Raw genomic sequence first — 17,481 nt, forward strand, 5'->3', positions numbered from 1 at the left:
GAAATGTATATTGTCAAAAATTAATCATATTAATTAATTTTTCTTTTTTTATTATACTTTAAGTCCTGGGATACATGTGCAGAAAGTGCAGGTTTGCTACATAGGTATACACGTACCATGGTGGTTTGCTGCACCCATCAACCCGTCATCTACATTAGGTATTTCTCCTAATGCTATCCCTCCCTTAGCCCCCCACCCACTGACAGGCCCTGGTGTGTGATGTTCCCCTCCCTGTGTCCATGTATTCTCACTGTTCAACTCCCACTTATGAGGCAGAACATGCAGTGTTTGGTTTTTCTGTTCCTGTGTTAGTTTGCTGAGAATGATGATTTCCAGCTTCATCCATGTGCCTGCAAAGGACATGAACTCATCCTTTTTTATGGCTGCATAGTATTCCATGGTGTATATGTGCCACATGGGAATGAGTTATACTAAAAGCAATAGCTATGTAAGAAAAAATTTATAGATTTGAGTTTATAATTAAAAATTATAATTAAAAACACATTATGAACAAAGCTAAAAAGAAAGTAACTAACTGAAAAGATTTGCAATGATGAAAAAATTGTTAGTATCCTGGATATGTGAAAAGATAAATGAACACATAACTACAATTTTTAAATGATGAAATACAAATAATAAATACTTGACAAAAGTCTTTAATTCATGAGTAATTGAATAGATGCAAATGAAATTATATTAGTAACCTTTCATAGTGATAAAATGCATAACGATATCTACTAATATTGGAAAGAAACCCAGAGAAAAATTCTTCTTTTAAAAACAGTGCTGGGGAAGTGCAAATAGCTGCAACCTTTCTGGTCATCAATCTAGTATTAAAAGGCTTAAAAATGTGAATACATTTTTTAAAAATAGAGTTTGATACTTAAGAGTGTAGACTTGGAAGTCTACACTTGGAATTCAATGCCACCTCTGCCTTTAAAGAATACAGAATCTTCAACAAGTTATCATACTTTATTAATACTAACATGCATATTTAAATATTTCTCATAAATGAATTGGCAGTACTTGTTTTTACTTTTATTTGCACTTAATAATGGTGTTTCATACACCAGACGACCATTTCAATTCAATTAGGTTCAGTCTTAGCTTCTTTATGTGTCAGTATCTTAGCACCTTATACAAGTAACCAATTAATATTTGTTGGAGGAAAAAACAGAACAAAAGTAATCATGAAGCAGCATGTACTTTATAGAGTTGTTCTGAGAATTAAATGAATAAATGCATGTAATGCAAGTATTGAGTGAATGCATTTAAAGCACTAAAGTATTATTATTGTCATTCTGCAATCATACTTCCAGAAAACTTAGCTTAAGAAGTAATTAGAAAAAGATGTATGCATAAGTATATTCAACACAGTGATTTGTATAATAGATTTTTTAAAAGAAACAATCATAATATATGACAGTGATTGGTTAAATAAATGATGACAGTAAATGTGGTAATCATATATATTTCTAATAAATATGTTTATGTTTTTATGGAAATATGCTCAAAGTAGATGGTTATATTAAAAAGTTACAAACTACATCTATAAAATTAAATAACTTTGTAAATAAATAGAGTACATATATATTCATGTAACTATACTTAGAAAAATAATTGAAGTAACGGTGTATATATATAATATGTATATATATATATACAAAGTGAGAAAAAATATTGAAAGAGAGATTTCCAACTAGTCACATTTTATGCAATCCTTTTTTCTTTGCACATTTAAAATTTTCTTCCATGAGCCTTTGTTACTATATTTAACAATAATCATAATTCAAGTAACTACTTTTTACAAGCTACTTGTGTGGTAAGAAATATCTTTGGCTGAATTTGGCAGGAAAATAAATTTGAAAATCCATTCACGGATCTTAGCAGTAGAAAATGAACACATTCCTGTTTTCTTACAGTGCCTGATACAAGTGACCAATTAATATTTGTTGGAGGATAAAATGAAACAACAGTAATCATGAATAAAATAGTTGATAATTTGGAAAATTAAAATTTTGACAAAACAGACATTTTTCAAAAGCAATAATACAGGAAATATATTTGTAATTGTGAATAAATAGTATTCTTACATATCAAACAAAGGCACTGTTTTAAGAAGAGAAATGGTAACTACAGACACTCTTATTTTAACATCTAAGTGGTTCAAACTCCTGTACAGTCAAATATGATAGAACATTTACTTTTACATTTTTATAATAAGCATCTAGGCCCTGCCTTTATGGCATTGTAAAGAATGCTGATATAAGAAGAATTAATATAAACACCTCAAATTCTAACATCATTCCATCACTGCCTTGCTAAAGTTTATTTCACCCCTAGCAGTAGCATTAATTTTTTAGTCACTGCAATGATTATCTAGTTTTGTTTTTAAAAGATTCTTGGTAAATGCTTTGCTATCCATATTTGTCATGTTTCTTAGGTAGAGGTTAACCTATTTAGTGTCAGAGAAGTTGTAAAAAATAGCAAATGTAAATACGGAATGAGAAGGGATCATTGAGAAAATACTGCCTTTTAAAAAATTTATGGTGCTATGGGAAATCACAAGGAAGTGAAAGCATTTAGCAAATGAAATGTATCTGTAGTCTTATTTATAAGAACAAAAGGAAAAAGCCTTTATATCTTATCTCATATGTTTTAATATATTTTATATACTTTGTATGTAAAAAGATTGAAAAGTTTCTTTATGAAATTGAGATCGGACACAGATTTGTTAATCCGAGGCTTCAAAGAGGACTTTGTTTATTATTCATTTGTTTTCTTTTTCATTTATGAAATACTCATTGATGTTGACTGTGTGCCAAGCAAGGTGCTAGATATACAAGAAAAACAAGACAGACATTATTTTTGCCTTGGCTGACATCATATTTCAATGGCACACACACACAGACATTAAACAAATAAACAAAGAAACAGCATAATTGCAGATTGGGTGAGTACTCTGAAGTATCTACATAGTGTGCTGTCATAAAACTAATAGCAGGGGTTGTGAACTATAGAAAGAATGTTATAGAAGCCCTTTTGAAGAATTTAAAGTTAAGCTAAAGCCTGAAAAATAAGAAGTTATCCATGCAAATTATCAAGGGAACAAGGTTCAAGGCAGAGAGAACAGGAAGAGCAAAGATCAAAGTTGTGAAGAACCTGACCTGTCCTTGGAATTTATAGAAGGCTAATCAGCAGTATAAGACCAAAAATGACTTGATATCTACTGATGGAAGGACAAGGCTCACGGCCCTTTCAAGAAGATATGATAAATTTTGAAGACTGTTTTTTGAATTTAAGAAAGGTTTCATTAAGTAAGTCCATATTTTCACATTTCTACCTTTTTTAAATTTAATATATGCCTTATCAGATATCCAAATGAAGTAAAAAAAAAAGGAAGATGCAAAGCTGCATCTTGCAGTTTTAGATGCAAAGCTGTACAAGAAACTGAAAACAATACTTCTCACAAGGAGGGCAACCAGGTGACTCAGGAAGAAGACAGGAGGATGCTTATTGTTCAGACCAGCATTTTGTACCATAGTAAATTTTTTGTCATATACTTGGATTACATTTGAGAAAGAAAAAAAAAATGTTTCATTATGGAGACTCAGTCCAAACTTCCTTAATTTCTTTGTGATATCCCATTGGTTTCTTTGAAGATAAAGGAGCATATACCAAAAAGGCTTCAGTGCGAAACAACAGAGATGTAATCTCCCCTTTAAAAAGCATATTATTCTATTAGATATCCTTCAGAATTATCAAAGTAATGTGATTTACTTTATTTTTTTGTATGTGTTCATGATAGCCAAAGCAATCTTGAACAACAACAATGAAAAAACACAAAGCTAGAGGCATTACATTACCCAACTTCAAACAGACATATAGACAAATTGAACAGAATAGGGAACCCAGAAATAAAGCTGTGCACCTACAGCCATATGATCTTCAGGAGAGTTGACAAAAACAAGCAATGGAGAAAAGACTTCCTACTCAATAAAGGATGCTGGAAAAATTGGCTAACCATATTCAGAAGAATTAAACTGGATTCCTACCTCTCACTGTAAAAAAAAATTAAGATAGACCAAAGACTTAAATGTAAAACCAAAAATTATAAAAACTTAGTATAAAATTTAGGAAATACTCTTCTAGACATTGGCCTAGGCAAAAAAAAATTATGACTAAGTCCTCAAAAGCAAACACAGCAAAAATAAAAGTTAACAATTAGGACCTAATTAAACTAAAGAGCTCCTGCACAGCATAAAGAAACTATCAACTGAGTAAACAGACAAGCTACAGAATGGGAGAAAATATTCGCAAACTAGGCATCCAGCACAGGACTAATACCCAAAACCTTTAAGGAACTCAGACAAATCAACATACAAAAACCAAATGATCCCATTAAAAAATAGGCAAAGGACATGAATCGACACTTCTCAAAAGAAGACATACATGTAGCCAACAAACATGAAAAAATACTCATCAACAATAATTTCAGAGAAATGCAAATCAAAACCACAGTCAAATACCTTCTCACACCAGTCAGAATGCCTGTTATGAAAAAGGCAAGTAGAACAGATGATGGCAAGGTTGCAGAGAAAAGGGAGCACATATACCCTATTGGTGAGAACGTACATTAGTTCACTCCTTGTGGGAAGCTGCTGGAGATTTCTCAAGGAACTAAAAAAGAACTCCCATTTGACTTAGCAATCCCACTACTGAGTATATACCCAAGGAAAACAAATAATCCTGCCAAAAGGACACATGCACTCATATGTTTATCACAGCATTATTCATTGAGACAACAACATAGAATCAACCTAGGTGTCCAATAATGGCGGACTGCATAAAGAAAATATGATATATATACCATGGAATACTATGTAGCCATAGAAAAGAATAAAATAATGTCCTCTGCAGAAACATGGATGGAGCTGGAGGCCATTTTACTAAGTGAATTAAGACAGAAACAGAAAACAAAATATCACATGTTCTCACTTATAAGTGGGAGCTAAACATCATTAATACATGGACATAAAGATGAGAAAAATAGACACTGGAAACTCTAAAAGGAAGGAAAGAGAGAGGGGTTAAGAGTTGAAAAACTATTTATTGGGTACTATGTTCACTATCTAGACAATGGGTTCAATAAAAACCCAAACCCCAGTATCATGCCATATGTCCACATAACCTGCATAATAAGTACCCCTGGGTCTAAAATACATTTAAAAGAACAAAATTGCTAATAAGCTCCTAATCATACACCACCAACTATTATAATAAATTCAGAGAAATCACAAGTTCTTCAGCTGCGTCATTATGAAATGAGAAGGTAGAAGTAGATGACTTACAGATTCATTGCAGTTCTAAATTGCTGATTTTTGCAATTCATCTCTTCATTTACCACGTATTTCCTGATTCATAATGTGAAACAACACTGTGCTAGGCATTAAGAAATCAAAGATGTATTCTATGATATAACCTGGTAAAGTCTCCCAGTATTTGTTCTCTGCTTTTATAGTTGTAGTATTTTCAGTGGCCAAAGATTGACAGCTAATATAAGATTTTATCTCCCAGCTTCCAAACCAATGTGATGGAAGTGAAGTATATGTGTTTTGAGTGGAAAAATATGGAAATGAACTCTAGTTAAATTTGAGATCTTGCACCCATCCCTCACCTTTCCCCTGTTCTCTCACTGGCTGAAATATTGATGTAATGAAAAATAATTTTAACTTCATGAAACATAATTTGAATATGAACAAATACACATTTTTCAGATTGGCCAATTTCAGAATGACAGAAGGGAAAGAAGCTGTCCTAGATGACAAGATGGGGGCAATAGTTAAAAGATAGTAGAGGAAAAAGTCAAAGGAGCTATGTCCTGACATTGCAGAGTTGACATGTCAACTGTGAACTGCTTATATCAGATGGATGAAAGAAAACCGATCTTGTTTAAGCTATATGGTTACTTTTGTCCACTTATTTGTTTTGTTTTATGAACTTAATTGTATCCTAATATGGGATCTCTACACTCCTTTTATTTCTTTCAAGTCACAATCAAGAGTTAGAGAAACTGTTAATAAATGATTGCAACATAAATTGGCAAGTGATTTAATAATGGTATAAACTGAGTGTTCCAGAAAAGAAGGATCAACTCACTCCAGTAAACATAATCAAGAGGACATTTACAGAAATAAAGTGACATTTAACTGGGCCTTAAAAGATAAATAATATTTTTCTAGATATAAAAGAAGATAAGGATATTCCTGGAAGAGAAAATAGAATATAAAAACCCCAAGTCATGACAAGACATATCTTGCATGCAAACTATTGAGAAGCTCATTGTGACTGACATTTGAAGTGTATAAGAGGAGAATGGCAAGAGATGTTAAGTTGGGTGAGATTCCAAAGACAAATCAGTTTGGTCTCTTTCCCTTAGGTAATGTGGAGCCAGGAAGACTCGTAAACAAGAGAGTGACACCATCAGATTTATTTCTCAGGAAGTCATCAGAAAGACACAGAGATTAGAGAAGAAAGATATGTGGAAACAAGACTAATTTTAACTTCGTGGATTGCATATAACTTGAATAAGAAAACATACATTTTTCAGATTGACTGATATAATTATTAAGAATATGCAAGAAAAGCAATCTTAACCATCTTTCTTGCTTATATTATGTTTACATCTTAAAAATACTAGTGGATGCCTATAAAGTGTAATAAAATTATTATTAACAAAAGTAATCGGTATGAATTAAAATTTAATTTGTATGTTTTTACACACATATGAATGAATGCACATATACATATATGTTTATGCATGCATGTGTATATATATATGTAGAGACAGAGGGAGAAAGATATGTAGATATAATTAGGTTTCATGTTCATGTTTATATATGGGTATCGTTAATAAGTGAATTTCCAGGAAAAATTTATGTATGTTATTATCTGTGTGGGAGTAGAAGACAGAACCAACCTAATAATTGATCTGTTCTGTCAGATGAGCATTCAAAGAGAAGACCAATTACACTAAGGCCAAATTATACTATTCAATTACACAGGTGAATCAATCCAGCTCAACATGTCAAAGCATAAAAAAAATGTTTTAGAAAAGACAGGCAACATACTAAATTTCCCTACCCATTACCTAGAAATAAGTACTACTCGGAAGAGTAAAATGTCATTCTGTCAATATTCTTGAGCTTATGAAGGTTTCTCAAGCCCATCCTTCAAGGTGCCTTCTACTTCACTCTCAAATACTTTCCTAAAACATATTGTCCTGTGAATTTTCTTTGAAATGTTTTTGAATTAAAGAAAATAGGGCAACAATAAAATAACAATATGCAGAGACTCATCAGTGTTCCCAGTATTTATAATCTCATCTTTTTCTCGCTGCATTTTGTTTCATTTTAAAATCTTACTTCTGAATTAGTGTGTGTGATACATAGAATTTGGTTAATGCAGTGAAATATGTAATACTCAAGCAAGCAGTTCTTTTTTTAAAAAAAAAAAACTTGGCTATGTGTTCATGATATTGTAATGCAAAAATTGAGGGGCACTATGGAGAGAGATGAAGCAGGAAAAGTAGGTTGGAGTAGACCATGCAGAGTTTTTAAACCCACTTAATGTTTTCGTCTCTATTGATAACAATGGGATGCCAGTGAAGGGTTTTAAGCAGAAGAGTGTTATAATCAGATTTGCATTTCTTAAAAGATCTCTCTGACTCCACTTTGGAGAATGAATTGCATGGCGATAAGGAGAAGGAAGGGCAGACAGGAAGCTACAGCCATAAGCTCTCTGGTAGGGAGAAAATGGTAGCTTCCACTAGGTTGTGGTAATAGCAGAGAGAAGTGGACTTGTTCTAAAGGTATTTAGAAAGTCACATAGACAAGACTTTGTGAGTCACTAGATAAACTAAGTGAGGAATAGAGAGAAGTTGAGGATAATATTAATATTGTACATTAGTATGGCAATTTGCTATTCACAAAACTTTTTAAATTATTTCACTAATTCTAACACTAAGGAAAAATGACGATTGTTATTGTTGCTCAGTTTTACAAAGGAGTAAACAGAGACCATGAGAAGTTAAGCAACCTAGCGAGGGTCTTAGGCACTTGTTAATATTTGGAGTTTATACTTGAACTTAGGAATTCTTTCTACAATTTCAGGATACTGTATACTGAAAACCCACCAATTCGATCTTTTATGAGAAGCTAGTCCCTGAAAAGGCCCTTGGATCAAAAGTGGGTACTAATTTTTCTACTCATCTTTCAATTCCAGTCTCTCTGGGCAATGAGCCCAGTTGATTTGTTAAGAGCTTCAAAGCAAAGAAAGACAAGGTCATAAGCCACAAGCATTCAAAAATATGGGGAAAACAAAACAAACCAAAGAAGAAAAAAGAAACAGAGAATCCTCTGTCCCACAGTCAGCTCTGGAAGGAGTCATAATTGTATATAGTTAAATTATACTTAAATGTTATGTCACCAAAAATTGTAGAAAGATAACAATAGAAGTGAACTCCTCTCTTAGCAGTGAGTTCAGATTTCAGTTATTCAAAGCATTAGTTTCAGGCATATGGGCCAGTGAGTTTCTTACACAGTAATAAGTGGTAAATATGATAAGCCTTTTTACTATTATCACAATCGTTCACAAATATTTTTGAAATAGTGAATTGACATAAGGGCAAATTGATGTGCCAGAAGCCAGCTTGATGAAATTGAGGTGAAAAAGTACCTTTGGGTATACCTGGACATATGGTCACAATGCTTCCCCATATTGTCTTACATGGAGTGATAGAGGTAAAAGTAATTTTTATGATAAAGCAAAGAAGGAAGCAGTTGCCTGAGACAATTTTAGTAATTCTGAAAATATTACCCAATAACTTATGATCCAATGCAAGAAATAAAATAAAATTAATGCATTTGAAACTACTAGTATGTTTCCTGATTTGATCCAATTGTCAACATATAGAGGTATCACTATTTTGAATTTTGTGTTGAATATTCCCTTGTTTTTTCACTTTTACTGCATTTGTATGTATTTCTAAGCAATATGTTTTTTCTGAGTTTTGTATTTTTAATTCTATCATAATATACAGTCTTCTCTGATTTGCTTATTAAATTCAGTTTCTTGCAAAATACCTCAAAACAGATCCTAACACAGTTGTGTGCTCTGAAATTAGCCCTGAAAATCCACCAACCTAAAGGAATAAGGCAACCAAAAAGAATTATGATGATGCTTAAGAAACAGGCTCACACCTGTAATCTCAACACTTTGGGAGGCTGAGATGGGCAGATCACCTGAGGTCAGGAGTTCAAGACCAGCCTGGCCAACATGGTGAAACCCCATCTCTACTAAAAAAAAAAAAATATATATATATATATATACAAAAATTAGCCGGGCATGGTGGTGGGTGCCTGTAATTCCAGCTACTCAGGAGGCTGAGGCAGGGAGAATTGCTTGAACCGGAGAGGCAGAGATTGCAGTGAGCCGAGATCATGCCACTGCACTCTAGCCTGGGTGACAGAGCAAGACTCCATCTCAAGGGAAAAAAAAGAAAAGAAAAAAAGAAACAGCTCTCACCCAGCCATAGCATGGTCATCTCTTCAACACTGAAACTCCTGGGTAGATAAAGGATTAAATTTGGTCTTTATCAGTGTTGGGAATTGTCTTTGTTTTCTTTTTAAATAATTTCAACTTTTGTCTTAGATTTTGGGGTATATGTGCAAGTTTGTTATTTACATGGGTATATTGCATGATGCCGAGGTTTGGGGTATGGATCCCATCACCCAGGTAGTGAGCATAGTACTCAACATGCAGTTTTTCAACCCAGGACCCTCTTCTGCACTACCCTCTCTAGTAGTCCCCCGTGCCTATTGTTTCCATGCTTACGTCTGTGCGTATCCAGTGTTTAGCTCCACTTATAAGTGAGAACATGTGGTATTTGCTTTTCTGTTTCTGCATTAATTCACTTAGGATAATGGCCTCCAGCTCCATCCATGCTGCAGCAAAAGACATAATTTCATTTTTTATGGATGCATAATATCCCATGTACCATATTTTATTTATCCAGTCCACCACTGATGGGCACATAGGTTGACTCTATATCATTGTCTCAGTGAATAATGCTGTGATGAACATGAGTGGTGTCATTTTGGTAGAAGTATTTGTTTTCCTTTGGATATATACCCAGTAATGAGATTGATTGCTAGATCAAATGGGAGTTCTATTTTTAGTTCCTTGAGTAATCTCCAGGCAGCTTTCCACAGGGACTGAACTAATTTACATTCCCACAAACAGTTTATAGGAGTTCCCATTTCTCTGCATCCTCACCAGCACCTGTTATTTTTGCCTTTTTTAATGATAGCCATTCTGACTGATGTGAGGTGGTATTTCATTGTGGTTTTGATTTGCATTTCTCTGAAGATCAGTGATGACAAGCATCTTTTTACATGTTTTTGGCCACATGTATGTCTTTTATTGAGAAATGCCTATTCATATAGTTTGTCTATTTTTTAGGGTTTATGTGTTTTCTGCATGTTGGTTTGTTTAGGTTCCTTAAATATTCTAGATATTAGACCTTTGTCAGATGCATAGTTTGCGATTATTTTCTCTCATTCTGTACGTTGTCTGTTTACTCTGTTGATAGTTTCTTTTGCTGTGCAAAAGAAGCTCTTTAGTTTAATTAGGTTCTAATTGTTAATTTTTATTTTTATTGTGTTTGCTTTTGAGGACTTAGTCATAAATTATTTGCCAAGGCCAGTGTTTAGAAGACTATTTCCTAGGTTTTCTTCTAGGATTTTTATAATTTGAGGTCTTATGTTTAAGTCTTTGATCCAACTTGAGTTAATTTTTGTATGCAGTGAAAGGTAGAAGCCCAGTTTTATTCTCCTGCATATGGCTAGCTAGTTATCCCAGCACCATTTATTGAATAGGGAATCTTTTCCCCAGTGTTGTTTTGTTTCAACTTTGTTGAAGATCAGTTGGTTTTAGGTTATGTGGCTTTGTTTCTAGGTTCTTTATTCCATTCCACTGGTCTATGTTTCTGTATCAGTATCATGCTGTTTTGGTTACTGTTGCTCGGTGGTATAGTTTGAAGTAGGATAATGTGATGCCTCTGGCTTTGTTCTTTTTGCTTGGGATTGCTTAGGCTATTCAGGCTCTTTTTTAGTTCCATATACATTTTAAAATAGTCTTTATTCTGTGAAAAATGACATTGGGAGTTTGATAGGAATAGCATGGAATCTGTAAATTGCTTTGGGCAGTACAGCCATTTAACAATATTGCTTATTCCAATCCATGAACATGGAATGTTTTTCCATTTATTTGTTTCATCTCTGATTCCTTTCATCAGTGTTTTGTAGTTCTCCTTGTAGAGATCTTTTACCTCCTTGGTTAGCTCTATACCTAGATATTTTATATTTTGTGTGGCCATTGTAAATGGGATTGTGTTCTTGATTTGACTCTCAGCTTTAATGTTATTGGTGTATAGAGCTGCTACTAATTTTCATACATTGATTTTGTATTCTGAAACTTTACTGAAGTCATTTATTAGTCTAGAAGCCTTTTGGTGGAGTATTTAGGATTTTGTAGTAGAGGATTATATCATCAGAAAACAAAGATAGTTTGGCTTCTTCTTTTCCTATTGGATGCCTTTTATTTCTTTCTCTTGCCTGATTTCTCTGGCTAGGACATCCAGTACTATGTTGAATAGGAACCTAACTTTTGAAAGCCTAAGCAGAGACTTGAGAGAGGAAGTGGAAGTGGTCTGTTTTTCCCTGAGGGCCACTGGGAGCTATCCCTGGTGCTGCCCCAGAATCAACCATTCTAACACCAATTTTCGGCTGTTTGACCTCAATAGAACATGACTACTAAGCTGAGCTAAATTAAGCATCAACTGTTTGAGTTAATGAATCTTACTAAAAATTTAACTTCAGTTTTGCAAGTGATTTTCCTATGTTATGCGCTCTGTATCTCCACCGCACTTCTTCCTTTCTTGTATTTGAGCACCACCTCTTTGAGCACCACCACCACCAGCAATACTACAACAACCATATCTCAAAGGCCTCCTATCTCCAGGCACTGGCTTATTATATATACTAACATCTCTCCTGCTAAAAAACAAAAAAGAAACCCTGTATAATTAATATTATCATTTCGTTTTACAGAGAAGCAGGCTTAAGAGTAGCTAAACCAAAGTTAAAAATCTAAAAGAGTCAGGGCTCTTGACTCCAAAGCTTGAATCACTCCCCTACTTCTTTAATTGTAAACTGCCTGAACCACACTTCTTTCTAGAATCTCTAAAACTCCTGCCTTTTCTTAGAACGTGTATATATTAGGCTGTATTGTACTGTAACACCATTAAAAAAATCTTACTTAAAACAATAACTAATGCATATCAAGTATTTTATACATTCCAGACACTGTTCAAAATATTTGCATGAAATTCCTACAACAATTTCATGAAATATAATTTTATACTTTCTCTCATTTCACAGGTCGAAAACTTGAAGCACAGAGTAGGATGTCAGATGTCAAGATTCAAATCTAGTCATTTGATTCCAGAGCCCACATTTTTAAATAATATGCTACACTGACCTTTATTATCTTTAAACATTATCTTTATTTAATGTGTTTCATAGAAATTACTTCTCAAGTATTCCTAATTTTATTTTTAAAAATAATAAGGTCATGCTATCACTATAATATAGTTTTTTAAATTAACTTGAGAGGTAATGTAGTATGATCAATTTCCTTAATGGCCTTTTAAACTAGAAATAATTATTAAATATTTTTAATATTATAAATTAACAGGCAAGATGGTGAAAAATCTAACATCTGGTTCTTAAAAGTAAGTTGAAATATAAGATCAGATTTGAATGCACATGGAAAAATAGAAATGGCAAATAATGCCATATTTGAAGATCTTTTAGCATTCTCTGGTATTTTTCCTTTCATTTCAAAATTGTTATATTCTTTTTAATGACTTCAAATGAATTAGGAAATGTCAGGCTTCTAAAAATCAAACAGAACGTCAAACCAGTAGATTTCATTCAGGGCAGTGGGAGCCTGTTCGGTTGTTTCCTCTTTCTCCCTCACTTTTAAAAATCCTCAATCACTGCCATTTCTCTTCTCAGCTTTCACAACACTTTATAGGCAGCTGAATGAAAGGGCAGAAGCTTCCTCTGAAACTCCTGTTATTTCAGCTCTAAAATCAGCTGAAAAGGATGCCCTCCCCAGAGACAGAAATGCATTCCCTCCATCATGAACCTGCAATGCCCTCAGGTTGTGGCAAGGGAGAAGTTTAGCACTTGAACCTAGATAATGCTATTTTTTTTAATCAAAGTGCACCATTCTCGTTTCATATGGCCTGTGGCACAATTTATTTAAAACAATATGGTGCATCAAAGAAGGTAAACAATAACAATAATAATAACAATAACAGTAATAATAATAATAATATAGGAATAGCAATGTGTACATAAATAATATAGGAAAACACATGGCCTCAGTACCTTCATGAAATGGGACTTCAATATACATATTTCTTATACAGCTTTATGCATGACTTCATTTCTATGGTTTGCACTTCACTGCTCTGTTGTGTCACTCCACCAATAAACCTATACATCATACTGAGTGAAATATGTTCACAGTCTCTTTACTTGACAAAAAAAAAAAAAAAAAAAAAGGAGCAGTGTGGTTTAGGAGAAGAAGCACTAAGCTAGAAGCGTGAAGACTAGATAGAACTTGAGTTCCATCTCCAGCACTTTTGGGCTCCCAGCTGTTGGTTGAGTTGTGCGTCCTCTTTAAAAATCAGTTTGCAGACCAATGGTACATCTCTGCACCTGCTAGAGTTCTTGTGGTAACTAAATAAGGTAATGTATAAGAAAGCATTCTGAGAAAATTGCTATAAATAAAAGGGGATTTTTTTCTCATTGTGAATTTTTACTACGTTTTTACTTTACAAATTTACAAATTTTTACTTTTCTTGAATTTACTTACCAGTAAATTAGTTCACTGCGGGCACTTCTTTGTAGTCTATTGCTATGGGAAGTAATATGTTTATCTGAAAATTATGAAGATTCCTAGAGTTTCTTTACACTTGTAATATTTTAGGGGCAATAAAAAAAGTATAGCTTGAACTCGAATTGTCTTTATTTTTCTTTAGTGCATTATAATTTCACATCTAAATACTGGTATGTTTGATCCAAATTAGCAAAGCAAAAATGCAAAATGATATTAATTGACATTGGTCATTTTTATTCATACCATATCCCCATATCCTATCTATTTGATTATAGATGTCCATCTAATTTAGAAAATCATTATCTAACCTGTTTCATTTTACCAAATTGTCTTTTTTTAATAATTTTGGCTTTGAGCATTTTCTCCTAAGCTTTTGAATCCATGCTGACACAATTGCATTGATATTATTTAAGTCACAGTGAGTTGTTCAAAGTCTCATCTTTGAAATGAGAGGCTTATTTTAACCAAACATATTGACTTTCAATGCTGTTAGAACTCATTTTATCAATATAATTTTCTATGACATTCATGATATATAAAAGCATACAAACCTGTACAGAATGATAAAACTTCAATATTTTCTAAGCGCACATGATCCACGTGCCACGTTACAGTTGCAAATCAAGGTCTAGTATGTTGCAGAAATCAGCCTTCCATACCATAGTTTTCCTCCCTGAATGAGGCAAGAGTCAGTCAGTAAATATATGTGGTCAACCTCAGATTTGCCTCACTGGGAGTTCACATGTATTTTTAACTGCCTTCAATTGTTAATGTATTCCTCAAATGAGATGCATCACCTTGAAGAATGACTTCTTGCCCTCTGGGAATAGGCCAAACAAGTATTTCATTCGCTATGATAATCAGTTCTACCTTCAGCAACATATAAACCCAAATTTAATAGGCACTGGTGATTAGGTTTTAAGTCAGAGAGTCATCACTGTCCACTGTGAAAAATAATAAGAAAAAATACAAATTATAACGAATTTGCCTTCAGGAGGCCTTGTTAGACATAATGGGACCATAACTATTTCAGGATATAGTGAATAAATGTTTCTCCTTCTCATTATAGACATTTTTGAGTCACCAATTTTCAGTGATAAGAAAGATTTCCTTTAACTCATGCTAAAGATATCTTAGGCCATTTGTTTTGTCCACTTAATGTGTAACAGTCTTGAAAGAGAAAAAGGAATACTTACCATAAAACACTTATTTAAATCTTTTAAAATGCTTAAAACCATACAGAGCCATTCAAAGCTATAGATAAATTTAATCTTATCCAAACCTTCCACTGTCAAATTTATCTAAGACTTTTCTTCAACTTAAACTTTGCATTGAAATAAAAAAAGAATTGTACATGACATTATGGAAAATAACAAATCAACCCTTAAATCAGCAGCTTAGGTTGTGGACAGTAAATGATACAGTGGTTCCACTTTCTTGGAACCGAGTAGCAGAAGAAAATGAAGAAAGATACTACTGACAAGGCAAGGATGATGAGAGCAGGCTAGCATTATGAATGATATGTTAAGTGATGGGCTCAGATGGAATCATGGGATTGCTGCTGCCTTTTTCAGAAGCTGATTTTCATTCTTATTGTTCACCTCATAAGACTCCAACATATGGAAGGGGGAAGGGAGAGGAACAACTACGTGCACATGCATTCTCTACACATATACATATTTAGAAACATTGTGAAAATTTGTCCAGATATACAGAGTGCTAGGAAAAAAACCTAATGCCAGAAATGTATATCTTGTCAGTAAGATTTATTAGTTTTAGTATTCATGTATTTTCTCTGCATTCTTCCCTGTGAATTGAAATGTCATATTCCTTTTTACTTGATAAAGCCAAAGACATATATATTTTCAATGCCAATGTAAGTAAAATAATAATTCAATACTCTATAATAATATAGTGCAAATAATAACAAAGAAGCCTTATAGGTTGTTTTGATGTGCTTAAAGATGCATTCTCCATATTTCTTTCTTCAAGCCAATAGACAGTACCTGATTCATTTGGTTGGCCTGCGGGGTGTGTGTGTGTGTTTGTGTGTGTCCATATTAGCAAAATGAAGGTAAGAAGGGAGGGGTGAAAGACCAGCACTCAGAGAAAATAATTGTTACATGATCCAGTATATTAGAAAGACATGCGTAAAATTAAACCTATGTGGTGTCAAAGGGTTCATTTACTAAGATTTTCTTTAATTTTTTTTCCTACACAAATATGATTAACTCAGAGCTTCCTTAAGTACAAATTCTTGTGCACCAATGCTTAAATTTGTAGCATAATTAACACTGTAACTTGTTATAAATTTCTGGGTCCCAAAAATTATCAATATTGCCAACAATTTATTTATTTTTATACATTGTTAAATCCAAATTAGCAGTCTATGTATTTTTTTCAGAGAAAAAATATAACAAGCATCACCAATCCAAAAAACAAAAATTCAGAGCGACTTTCTTATAAGCTAAGCAATTGTGGTTTATAAACTTGAATAAATATATACAGATTACCATGCTAATTGGGGAGAAAATCTTTGAAAAGTATATAATAATCAATTCACTTACCAAATTTTATGTAACGAACCATTAGAAAAAAATAAACATTTTAACAGTTACCTTAGGTGGGTGATGAATAATTTTTGTGATCAGCAAATAGAAATGTAAATCTGAAAACTAATTTTTACTTCAGGATGGACAACATTCTAGTTATAAAAAATGCCCTTAGAATTTGAGTGGAAGGCAAAACGAGTGAGATTTAAGGAAGGTGAGAAAACAAGCAAAATGAGCAATCAGCAGACTACTATAATTACTAAGCCTTCGAAATTGATGATAGAGTTATACAGTTGTTAGTATTATGGTACCCTACAGATTTCATTTTCTTGGGTCTAGCCCAGCAGGCATATTCAGTGACTCCCCCTCTACCACTCAGCTCACCCCCTGAGGGGAAATGCCACGTGCATTCAAATCAAACGTTTTCCTATCAAGTTCTCAACTAATGGCTTTCCTAGGAGACCCAAGCCTGTCAGTCACCTACTACCTATTTAGACATGTTAAAACAGAATTTGTTGTTTATTTGTATTTCATTGAAGTGAGTCTGTTTTCTCATATTGAATTTGTATCCAAACCCCAGGTTGTCAATACTGCTTAGCTAGGGCTTCTGTTTGTTTTGTTTTTCTCTGCATGTAATCCAGAAAAAAATGGTGCTGTTCATGCCAATTTCAACCCTTCTATAAATGTTTAGGGAGTGTATTAACTAATTGTTTAAAATCACTAGTGCTAATGTCAGGAGCTAAAAATCACACATTTTCTATTGAAAACTGTTTTTGTCAAATTCACAATTTAATATATTAGTGTCACAGTTCCACTTAAGTTCCTCCTATATGGAAGAAATAAAAGAAGGAAAAAAAAGATATCCATCTTTGACACCAAAAACTAGGAGCATCATTTT

The 17,481-nt window shown here is 33.3% G+C and overlaps 1 long non-coding RNA gene across 1 annotated transcript in view; it reads left to right on the plus strand.

Moving 5' to 3' along the window:
- Window positions 1–13,693, plus strand: part of LOC116813333 (uncharacterized) — a 115,637-nt gene extending 101,944 nt beyond the window's left edge. The window contains exons 4-6 of the long non-coding RNA XR_004370947.2: window positions 64–158; window positions 8,172–8,246; window positions 12,501–13,693. This is a non-coding gene — a long non-coding RNA (uncharacterized LOC116813333). The remainder of the gene's footprint in view (window positions 1–63; window positions 159–8,171; window positions 8,247–12,500) is intronic.
- The last annotated feature ends 3,788 nt before the right edge of the window (window positions 13,694–17,481 follow it).

This window comes from Hylobates moloch, unplaced genomic scaffold (genome assembly GCF_009828535.3).
Source record: "Hylobates moloch isolate HMO894 unplaced genomic scaffold, HMol_V3 SCAFFOLD_9, whole genome shotgun sequence".
NCBI classification, from domain to species: Eukaryota; Metazoa; Chordata; class Mammalia; order Primates; family Hylobatidae; genus Hylobates; species Hylobates moloch.